This window comes from Lipotes vexillifer, unplaced genomic scaffold (assembly GCF_000442215.2).
Source record: "Lipotes vexillifer unplaced genomic scaffold, Lipotes_vexillifer_v1.1 scaffold311, whole genome shotgun sequence".
Classification (NCBI taxonomy): domain Eukaryota; kingdom Metazoa; phylum Chordata; class Mammalia; order Artiodactyla; family Lipotidae; genus Lipotes; species Lipotes vexillifer.
The window spans coordinates 3,188,035-3,199,731 of NW_006791012.1; positions in this window are offsets into that span (position 1 = coordinate 3,188,035).

The following is an 11,697-nucleotide window of genomic DNA, read 5'->3' on the forward strand; positions in this document are numbered from 1 at the left end:
CAAAAAAAAAAAAAAAAAAAAAAAAAAAAAGAGAGACAAATAAGTAAAACCTTGCCCAAGAGAACCAATATCACAGAAAATTTCTGAAGCTCTGTCTACCAGAGAATATAATTGTTGTTTTCACACATGAAAGACAACCTGGCTAGGTATAAAATTCTTGAATACAGCCTTTTATGAGCAAAACTCTATAGATATTGCTTTGGTATAGCTATCACAGAATGGTACGATTCTGGAAGATTTTATCTTTCCTCTTTTGGCATTTTTGTATTATCTATTTGCTCCTCACTGAACACGTGTTGTTGTAATAAGAAAAAAAATTAATAAAAACAAATAAAGTGAATAGATTTGTGATGAGTGCTGATTATTATGTTCCCACATTCTGCTGGACATTGAAAGTCATGTCAATAATTGCTGTTGTCAAGGCAAGAACCCAGCAATAGGCCACATATAGATACTGATGATACAAATGAATGTTACAAATTACTGCACAGTAATTTTACAATTAACAAAAATAATAACATTGGGATTTAATATCATGTTCTTTAGAAGGGAAAAAGTAGTGCATCTAGAATGCATAATGAGAAGAAAACATCAGAAGTCCTCAAACCTCTCCACATCTTCCTCAGGCAGGACTCTGAAATCTAGAGGCCACAGGGTCTTACAACAACTAAGCTCTAGTTCTAGCCTCCCTTAGGCTCCCAATATACAACCTCTTTATTCAGAAAGACAAGAACACCACCCCCCAAAACAGAGACAGGTCAAAACTGAGTATACTTCGGAGGAGGCCAGATGGAGAAGGACCGTAGCACAGTTGTTAAAAACACACAATTCAGGTACCAACGACCTGACTCTACCACATACCCCATACTTGTGGGTGACCTTGAACAAATCAATTTCCATGTGCTCCTATTTCCTCATCTGCAAAATCAAGGTAAGAATAATATCTCCCTCACTGGATTGCTGTAAGAATTGAGTTAAAATAAAACACAGTACCTGGCATGCAGGAAGTATGAACCAAGGGTTTACAATGAACAAATGAGCCACACAAAATAAGAGTTATAGGTTGACCTCCGTTATTTGACATGTGTCCCCCAGGAACATCTATGATCATCGAAGTGAGCATAGCACGCAGTCTTACTGCCATCCCAAATCAAACCAGTTAGGCAAGCTGAGGAAAGCTGACGGGGCTGGTTCAAGTCACAGGACTTACTGGTACCAGAACTAGAGCCAGCTCTTCCGGTGCACTGTGCTGTTCCCTACATACAGCCTCCAAGCTTCCCTAACACTGAGCCTGGTCTTTCAGAGACAGCACCACTGTGGATCTTGTTACCGAAACACCAGGTGAAGCTCCCCTTGGTTTGCAAAATAAACAGAGAAACAGTCCTTAAAACATCCCCCTACAAAATGAGGGAATCCCCTACAGTTTTGCTAGTTTTTTTTTTTTTTTTTTTGACTTGTCAGAGGACAGGGGATGTTCTGTTTGTTCTTCTACCTAGGAATTGTAGATTTCTCAACTTCCTTTCTTTCAAGAGGAAGTTGGTCCAAACCTACAACTAGGAGCCCTACTTGAAGATTCAACACTGCTATTTAAAGCAATTAGAAATAAGCAGTTTTTCATTTCACTTAGCACCCTGTTGGAGAGCTAGTCTCTCAGCCTTATGGTCTCACAATTAATTTGTTGGCACAATTAATCTAAATGAGAAGGAGGATTTTATTCTCACACCTACTAACCCATATTAGGAAAATCTATGAGGGTCAACACCCTGGAGTATCCCCCAAAGAACCTCTAAAGGGGGAGGGGGACTATAAAAGAACACAAGCTACAGAAGCTCCTCCACCTACCATCCAGGTGAGCCTACACACGACTTAACCTCTTCAAGCATTCTCATCTGCACAATAGAGAGGTAGTAATACCTACCTCATAAAGTTGTTGTGAGGATAAAATGAGAAAATATATCTAATGCATTTATCACAGTGCCCTAAATGTTAATTATGGCCTTCATTATCACAGCCAAACAAGAATAAAGACCCCTGTGCTCAAGTATGGGGTCTCCACAAGTGCTGCTAATCAAGCAATTTACAAAGTAATTATGCCAGCCCTGATGGCTTACATCTGTTTACCTGAAGAACTTTCCATGTCATAATATATAATAGGCTATCTGTATGTTCCCAGAACCAGCTCCTATTTCATTGTTTTTGTATAGCCCCTAAAACTTTGACATGGCAGCCCTGAATCCTGCCCCTATGATGAAACACTTTCTTACAGGTCTGGTGTCTAGTTGACTTTTGACTTTATTAGTCATAGTCATGGAATCAAAGTTTGTTTGCTTCCATGGTTCACTGAGGATATAACCGGAGAAACAGCTGTGGTGATCGCTTGCTGACTTTTGGGCTAAATTTAGATAGAGGATGCATAGAAACCTCCATTTGGCTCCAGAGAATCTAGAATCCCTCAGAATTCCAGTAACAAGAGAGACACCAGTTCACCCCCAAAGCCAACTGGAGCGTCTTCTAGCCTGGGGTGTGGGAAGCTCCCAAGAGCATCAAGAAGGAAATATCTCACTTGGCTCAGCTGGACTGGCTAGTTTTGACCTCCAGAGGGAGGAACAGCAGGAAAGACAGACAGGCTCACGTGCTTTGTCCTGGCTGGCTGTGAGCACAAGATCTCCAGGTGCCCTCTCTTCTGAGTGCATCTCACAACCTCTGGAATCAACCCCAGGTGCACAACAGTAGAGCTGGCAGTCAGGTGGTCCTTACCTCCTCATGCTTTTAGGGAGAGGCTAAAAAGCTGCCAGTGGGATCTGTTACTTCTCCCATCTGACAACTCCTCCCCCTGCCCTCCCTCCAGAGTTGGGTTTATTCTCAGCAAGGAACTGATGACTGAAATGGGATTGAGTAATACCTGGAAAAGGAATGAGCTGAGAGAGAGCTCACAGCCAGCCAACAAACCAAGTTCAGAGGTTCACACTTAATTCCTGTTGCCCTGTGACCTTGGCAATCTGGGGAACCCTCTAGTCAGCCCACTTCTCTCTCTTTCCTGCACCTCTGCCCATATGCTCCCTCGACCTCCACCCCCAACTCCCTGTATGCCCTTCGTTCTCTCCCTTTCTAAACAGATTCTGGAAGCGTGACAATATAGAGCAAGCCAGAAAATGCAAATACAATGCTAATCACACACACACACACTTCATAATTTGTAAAATAATACTTCAAATGTGATCTCCTTGGCGGCAAGACATATCCATGGTAAAGAATCTAATTCAAAGACCTAGAACAAACACATAAGACTGAAAAGTTCATACTGTTTCTTATGAAAGCAAGATTGCAAGGCCCTGAGTCATATGTTCCTCTGTTTGACTTGTGTCAGAAGAGCTTTCAACCTGGAAGCTGCCGCATGGTGGGATATCACATCAGGCCAGTGATAGCTTCTCTCTGTTTTGTCTCTTTTGTCAGTGAGATAAAGACAGGCACCAGTGCCTCCCATTCAGAAGCCCATTAAGGACCCACCGTAAGCAGAAAATCTTCTTTCCCACAAACTTTGTACTATCGAATCACAGAACAAAGGGCAGGGTCTCCCATCCTTTACTTTCATTCACTGGGGCAAGGATTCTGCCCACTTCTTACCCACTGTCTCATTTCTCACCAAAGGAGCATTTGCAAGTTGAAAGATTTATATTCTGTGAACTATTTCACTTGTCATCAGCCACTGGCTCCAGGCTCCGGGCTGCGCTGGTCAGTTCCGGGAAGGTTCCCTGAGCCTCCCTCATAGGCAAGGCCATACTGCTCCCAAGTGGCTCCTGTGGAGAAGCAGGAAGCCAGAAACGGCTGTGACTGGACCGCTTTTCAGACCCGCCAGGGCCTGCCTCGCTGTTATGAGGCCCCCTCTGTCAACCGGGCCCTAGACCCTTCCGAGGGCCCATCACACTGGAGAACTCGGCATCTCACGACTTCAGGAAGGCCCTAGGTCGAGGCACCAGGGGCAGTCACTCCGTATCTTTAATAAGTCTAAAAAGCTGCACGGCTGCTCTAACAAAACAAAGTCCCGAATTCAACCTGGGAATCATCACAGAAGAGTCTGTTAAGATACAACTGGAAGGAGACCCTCCCTTCCTTAAAAAAAAAAAGCGGGGCGGGGGGGGGGGGTAAGGAAAGAGAGGCAGAAGTATTTGGAGACTAAAAACATTTGTTAATACCTACTGTATAGGCCTCTTTGCACCCCAGAGGCAGCTCCTTATGAATCTTCTTAGGGTAGTTTATGAAGGTAAGTGAGTTCTAATAAGTAAAATCTCCTTCAAGCTCATCCTTTTCTCAACAATGAAAAATACAATCTATCTTTATAATTAGTGTTCCCCTAACTTTGACTATTACTGCCCCCCAAAGGGGATGGACCCTCGTTTCTAGTCCTGTGATCAATCAGCTGTCATCAAAGTTTAGAGCAATATCATTAACTCAGTTGACAGGGGAAGCTTGGTAAGAGAGCAAAAATAAGATAATCCCCCCTAAAAAATCCTTAGGGATACCAGGCAGCCCTTCCAATGCCTGAATCACCTGGGGAACGCTTAATACTGCCAAAGCCCAGGCCCAGCTCCAGACCAACTCAATCAGAACCTCTGCAGGTGCACCCAGGCAGGCATGGGTGTTTACTGCAGCTCTGCAGACAAGGTTGAGAACCTCTCTCCTAGACCCGGGGTCTCCAATCTAGCCGCACAGAAGAACCGCCTGGGGAAACTCAGACACACTTTCCTGGACCCCACCCCAAACCAACGGATTCACAGTCTCTGGGGATGGCGCCCGAGGGTTTTGTTCAGAAGCTCCCAAGTGATTCTGCAGTTATAAGTATTTGATTAAAAGACTGCATTTTTATTACAGAAACACATTCACAGAAAAAGTAGAGAATAAAGAAGTAAAAAAGAAATATACTTTACACATGCATAATCCCAAATCCTACCTTCCAGAAATAACCACAGTTAATTACTTTAGCTGAGGTGAAGATGGGGGGGAGGGGGGGTGGTAATGAGGGAATATGCAAGTAAAGGAAGGTGTACTCACAGGTTCCGAATTCAAGCTCCCCGTCACCTTCCCAAACTCTCTCCATGCAGTTCTGGAGCTGAGAGACTGCGCCCCGACCTCCCGCAACACGCAGGCGCACGGGCACGCAGACGCACGGCACGCAGACGCACGGCACGCACTCACGTGCACGGGCACGTGCACGATCACACACAGTCCCATGCACAGCCACACGCCGAGTCACGTGTGCAGGCACGTGAACACGATCCCTGCTTTGAAGGACTGCAGAGACTGCCGGCCTTCTCGTCACCAAGAAGACGTTGTATAATTGCATTTTGTGGGTGCCTAAGTTAGAAACATTTTGCTAACCAAACCAGGTTTATGAAGTGACAATTACCTCGTTTGGCCATTTTTTTAAATTAATCATAGATTTATGTAACTCCCAATCAGAGCTGCTTTCAGAACAAAGCAACCCAGGCCCAGCACCAAGTTGTTATTCCCTCCAAGAGGAAAGAAAGAAAGAAAGAAAAAAGGTGCTTATTGAGCCTATGCAATTTATCCTACGTCTTTTTTTTTAATTTAAGAAATTTGAAATACTATAATACAGGAAACATGTCACCACCGTTGAGAGCCTGGGGATATTTGAGAGGGAAAAGGAAACAAGATGAATAACAAATTTCCCTAGGGCGGTAGGTTAAAAGGGAGGGGAGAGCATAAGGGGCAGGGTTCCACTGTAATGCTACAATTGTTAGGAATTTTATTCTGCCAATAATTATGCATGAATCCTTGGGCAAATCAAGATATCATCTATCTTCCCATTTGTAAAATGAGAGAGATCAAGTTTAAGGCAGAGTTTCTCAATGTTGACATTATTAACATCTTGGGCAGGATACTTCTCTGTTGGGGGGTAGGGGAGGCAGCATCCTGTGCGTTGTAGGATGTTTAGCCGCGTCCCTGGCCTCTATCCACCAGATGCCAATAGCACAGGCTCACTCATGTCCCAGTTGTGAGTCAAAAATGTCTCCAGAGATTGCCAGATATCCCACGAGGGACAAAATCAACCCTGGTTTGGAACCACTGGTCTAGGGTAATTCTGAAGGTCTCTTTATTTTCAAAAATTCATAAAGTATGTAGGAAAAGCTGGGAAGATGAATTTGACATCTCAGGGAATGTGCATATAAAAAGCCAAAGATGAGTACATGTAGAATTATCCTGTAAAGCAGAGGTTCTCAAGCTTGGCTGAACATTAGAATCACCTGAGGAGCTTTTTAAATTCCCAGTCTCAAGGTCAAACCCCTGACCAATTAAACCAGAACTCTGGGAGTTGAACAGAGTTCAGGTGTTTCCAGTGTGTAGCGGTTTGAGGATCAGTGGAGGACAGCTAGAAATAACAATATCTGTGAATCATTTCTTATGATTCTGATAAAATTTTATCTCAATCAGCAAGGAGACCAAAAACCCAATCTAGACTGGCATTTTGCAAAGCGCTGGGAAACAGGTCATCTTAAATGAGGCCAATCTCAAGCTTTCAATATTCCTTTTTTAATAAAATCCCTTGCAGCTCTGACACTCTTATTCTATTTATTTATTTATTTGTTTGTTTATTTGCTTATTTATTTATGGCTGAGTTGGGCCTTTGTTGCTGCACGTGGGCTTTCTCTAGTTGCTGCGAGCGGGGGCTACTCTTCGTTGTAGGTGCGTGGTCTTCTCATTGCGGTGGCTTCTCTTGTTGCAGAGCACGGGCTCTAGGCGCCCGAGCTTCAGGAGTTGTGGCTTGCGGGCCCTTGAGCACAGGCTGAGTAGTTGTGGCGCACGGGCTTAGTTGCTCCGCGGCATGTGGGATCTTCCCAGACCAGGACTCGAACCTACGTCCCCAGCATTGGCAGGCGGATTCTTAAGCACTGCGCCACCAGGGAAGTCCTCAAGCTTTCCATTTCAATGAGTATTTGAGTATCCCCACTTCCTGGAGAAATACTTGAGAATCCAGAGACTCAAAGTCGAAAAGCCCAGTGTCTCTGAGGAAGGTGCAGCCATTCATCCCACAAATCCTCCCATCCCTGCAGTTAGGGACCTGAGAGCACACCAGCCATTCTCTTCAAACCATGACTGTCAATTGCATTTATCCTGTTCGACAGAGATTACCTGTTCCAGTTTATCAAGTAAATGACAATCACATCAAAAGAAAATGTGTGCACTCCCTGAAAGAGGAAGATACACCCTGTACTTATCTCTGTGTGAAATCATTCTGTGTGGCAGGGCTTGGAAGAGGCCTAGAGACCCAAGCAATGAGGCAAAGCCACTACTAACCAGATTTAACATGAAAATGACATAAGCAGTTCAAAGGGGCCACTGTAAAGTGACTAAAGAATCCTCAACCATTTCCTGGGGATTCTGTGCTGATTAACTTGGTACTCTGCAAAGTGCTCACAGTTTCCTAAAAAGAAAGGAAAAGGATGCAATCCTATTTACTGTAATTTTTGTTATGCTGTTACAAAAAAATAGCAGCCAAAATTTATTGAACACTTACTCTGTGCCAGGTGCTGTGCTAAGCATTTCATATACATTATTTCATTTAATCCTCACAACAATCTGATTAGATTGGTATTATTACTAATAATTATTATTACCCCTGTCTTATAATTGAGGAAACTGAAGCTTAGAGAAGTTAAGTGACTTGCTTCCAGCAGCCACAGGAATGGAAATTAAAACTTAGGCAGTCTGACTACAAAGCCTAAGCTCTTGAGCATCGTGTAATATGGCCTCATGAGTCTTTATTCATTTGTCAGATCATGAAACTAATGCCTTTGCATATCAGTCTTTCAATCACGGATTTCAAAACACTCTCAAAGCATACAGTATATGGGTTTATACCTAGATATGATCCCAATGGAGAAATGGTATGCCTGTGTTCTCCAGCATGGCTTCAAACCACCTAAACAGAATCACCTGTTTAGGGGAGCTGGTTTAAATGCAGGGCACTAGGCCCCATCTCATGCCTACCATATCGGAATTTGAGGTGTGAAGAAGCCAGTGTGGGAATTTGCATTGTGAACTAGCTCCCCAGGTGATGTTTTTGCTCATCGAAGCAAACGAACCATTCCCCTAGGATTGGCACACTTTCGCATTCAAAAAGCACAGTCTTGTGCCTGTGAAACTTGAAGAAAGAATATTTATCTCTTCAGAATTATAAAACAAGAAACTACAGAGATCAATTTTAAGAGCCAGAAGATTCCCAGTAAGGCAGTGCCCTTAAAGATCCCTGGATATATTTTAACATATTCAATTTAAGACATAAACCCACTTACCCGAATACATCATACTTTGCAGTGAGAATCTGCCTTCCTCTGGAGATAAGAAATCTACTTTATTAATATCACTTAAGCTGTTACTCAAAGCCTTCAAAACACATACACACACACACACACACACACACACACACACACACATGAATTTGAGTAAACACTGTGTAACCAGAAAATGAAATTGCTCTCAAATAACCATTATGACTTTTCTTATATGCTCACATTACAATAAAATTCAGAGTGAGAGCTGTCAGTGGATATGGAAATTACAGACCATGTGTTCCTCTGCAAGATATGAGTCTGTAAGGGCTGTGATGGCGAATTATTCCTCTCTCTATCTCCAGTTTCAAGCACACAGTAGGCAATTAATCCAGTCTTGTGTTAAGAAAAAAGAAAGGAAGAAAGAAAACTTCAAAAGAATCAGTGAGCAAATCAATTCCCCAATGAGAAGAAGCCTACAGGTCATCTCTCCCCCAAAGCAGCTTTTGGACAGGATTGCCCTCTGAATACAAGAGAACACGGAAGGTTTTTCTTTAAGCAACTAATTTTCCCCTAGTAATGCTGTTCAAATCTGGAAGCAGTTTACAACAAAAAATAATCACCCCAACTTCTTTAGCATTCACATACAACCTAAAGTAAACCTCCAAATGAAAACCAGAAAAAAACATGTTGAAGAAGGAAGAGAGAAAGAAGACAGATTATCATTTAAAAAAAAAACAATAGGGCTTCCCTGGTGGCGCAGTGCTTGAGAGTCCGCCTGCCGATGCAGGAGACGCGGGTTCGTGCCCCGTTTCGGGAGGATCCCGCATGCCGCGGAGCGGCTGGGCCCGTGAGCCATGGCCGCTGGGCCTGTGCGTCCGGAGCCTGTGCTCCGCAAATGGGAGAGGCCACAACAGTGAGAGGCCCGCATAACGCAAAGAAAAAAAAAAAAAACAATAACAGTATACAACACACCAGGGATTGGGAAAAATATCAAATTTTCATTTGACAGCAAAGATTATGTTGAGCTTGCTTCATTCTGCTATTCATGAGTTTCATATTCTTCCTCACATTAAAACATATTTATGCTGCTGCTTCATTCCCTCCAGTCCCTGTGCAACATGAATATTCATATAGCCCCTATAGGCTGCAAATGTGTACGCGCGCACACACACACACACACGCCTATATCACACCCAAATGTTGGCCTCTTAATCCCTGGGAACTCATATGATTAGAGAATTTCCAAACGGCTGCAAAACAAATGCTAGGGATAATACTACTCAAACAGCATCAGGAGAATCTATGTGTGGGGTTGGTTTCCAGCCACTGGAATAATTCTGAGTTAATGTATTCAGAACATCTTACTCAGACTTCCACATTGTCACATCAAATCATGAACATTCAGACCTTAAAGAGACCCTAGAATCATGTGCTTCCAAATCCCTCATTTTACACACAAGGAAATCAAGCTCAAAGTGAAACTGCTTGCCCATAATCAGATGATAAGTTGGTGCCTGAACATCCAATCCAGTTTTCTCTCTACTATGCCATATTGGGACCAATATTTTGCACTTAATAGATAGCTAGCTGGCAGTTCAACAGGAAAATTCATCCAGAGTCCTCTTGATAATGACTGCAAGATCTAAATTCAATTTCTATAAATAATTGCCAATTTTTGTTACAGTTCCTGAAGAATGCTAGACTCCAATAATCAATATTATAATAAACGAGTTCTAGCTCTTCTTTTTCGTTAACCTCTTTTTTAAGTGCTAGTGACTAAGGGGAATAAAGTATAAAAAAGAAAAGAGACTGTAAGGTCCAGAAAATCGACAAACTAGATGTTCCCATTCACCATATGCTTTCACTGCGTAACTCCAGCCCCGCCTATATTTGAAGAGGTGATGCTCTCTAGCACAGTGCTGCTCAAACTTACATGTCACATGAATCAGACAAAGTGCAGATTATGATTCACTACGCCATGGGGACTTGAGATTCTGCATTTCCAACAAGCTCCCACGTGACTCTGATGCTCGTGGCCACAGGACCACACTGTTGTAACATTCACAGTGATCCAGCTATGGACACCATGCAAAGCAAACCAGATAGCAAAGAGTAAAAGACCAGTGAGCAGGCCCTGAAAGCAATGCTTATAATGACAGTAGCAGAGCAGGACAACTGGCCAACAAAAGTTAATTATCAGCTAATAAAATAATGTCCTCTGGACCCTAAGTCTACCTTATCTAGATGTCAATGTCAGAAACGGCCCCCATGTCATCATTCGATGGCGGGTAAGTTGTACTTATGCAGGAGACTCATCTCTGAGAGATTAATCTGGAAGCATAAAAGGCAGCATAGGTTCTAATTCCCTGCATTAATACTCAGGAACAAGGAATAAATGAAACCAGAGCACTTTCAGTTGCTTATAAATAACTTCCCTGACCAATACATGGAAACGGAAAGGTCTTCAATCAGGAGAGTGCATCGCTGAGTCCAGCCCTATCCTTAGTTTACTGAAACAAACCAAACCATCGTGTCTAACAACTTTACTTGGAAAAGAGATTTTGTACCAGATGGACATTTATTTCAAAAAATCAAATGGGCAACTTAATTTCAACCTTTCTGATTAAGTAGATCCTAGCCGTTCTATGAACATGCTTCCAACCTTTCCCCCAAGGAATTGAGTCGTAACATGGGGAGCATGACCGTTTATTGGGCTTAAGGAACACATCAATTTATCTGGTTTATAGAATTTAAACATCTGACGAATGACAGTGGGGTTGATTTTATTCATCAGCTAATTGCTTTGCCACCTGGAGCTGAAGCTTTATATATGCAGCTTATAAAAGATCTGAAAAGGATCTCAATTATTCTTTAATTTGTTCCTTGAATATAAAGTAGGAAAATCTGGCTTAATCAAACATTGTCTCAATTCTACTGGGATATGTCTAGTTACCTTATAACAAGGTAAGCTTTCATTTAATCATATGATATGATAATTCCCCACTTTCAAGCCAAGTAGCCTCTTAGTTACAATCAATTTTCCACTGAAAAAATAAACACTGTCTCTTTACTGAAATCCCAGTAGAGAAAAATAGCCCTTTTTAATGAAACTTGCTGCTAATACAACCACACTAGGAATTTCTGTGTAGGAATCCATTAAACCTCCTAATTTGACATTGCTGGCAAATTGCAGAAAAAAGCGAGTTCCATGAACAGTTCTCTACATGCACATGGCCATTATTGGCACACATGGAAGAAATGGATAATGAGTGCATGCACATGCGCCCACACACACGAACACACACACAGCATTACTGGAATCTATTAAATCTCACTTAATAAATGTTTTAATCAAGTTGAGCTCTACAATTTATCTGAGGGAGAAAAGAAGAAGAGAAACTAGCAG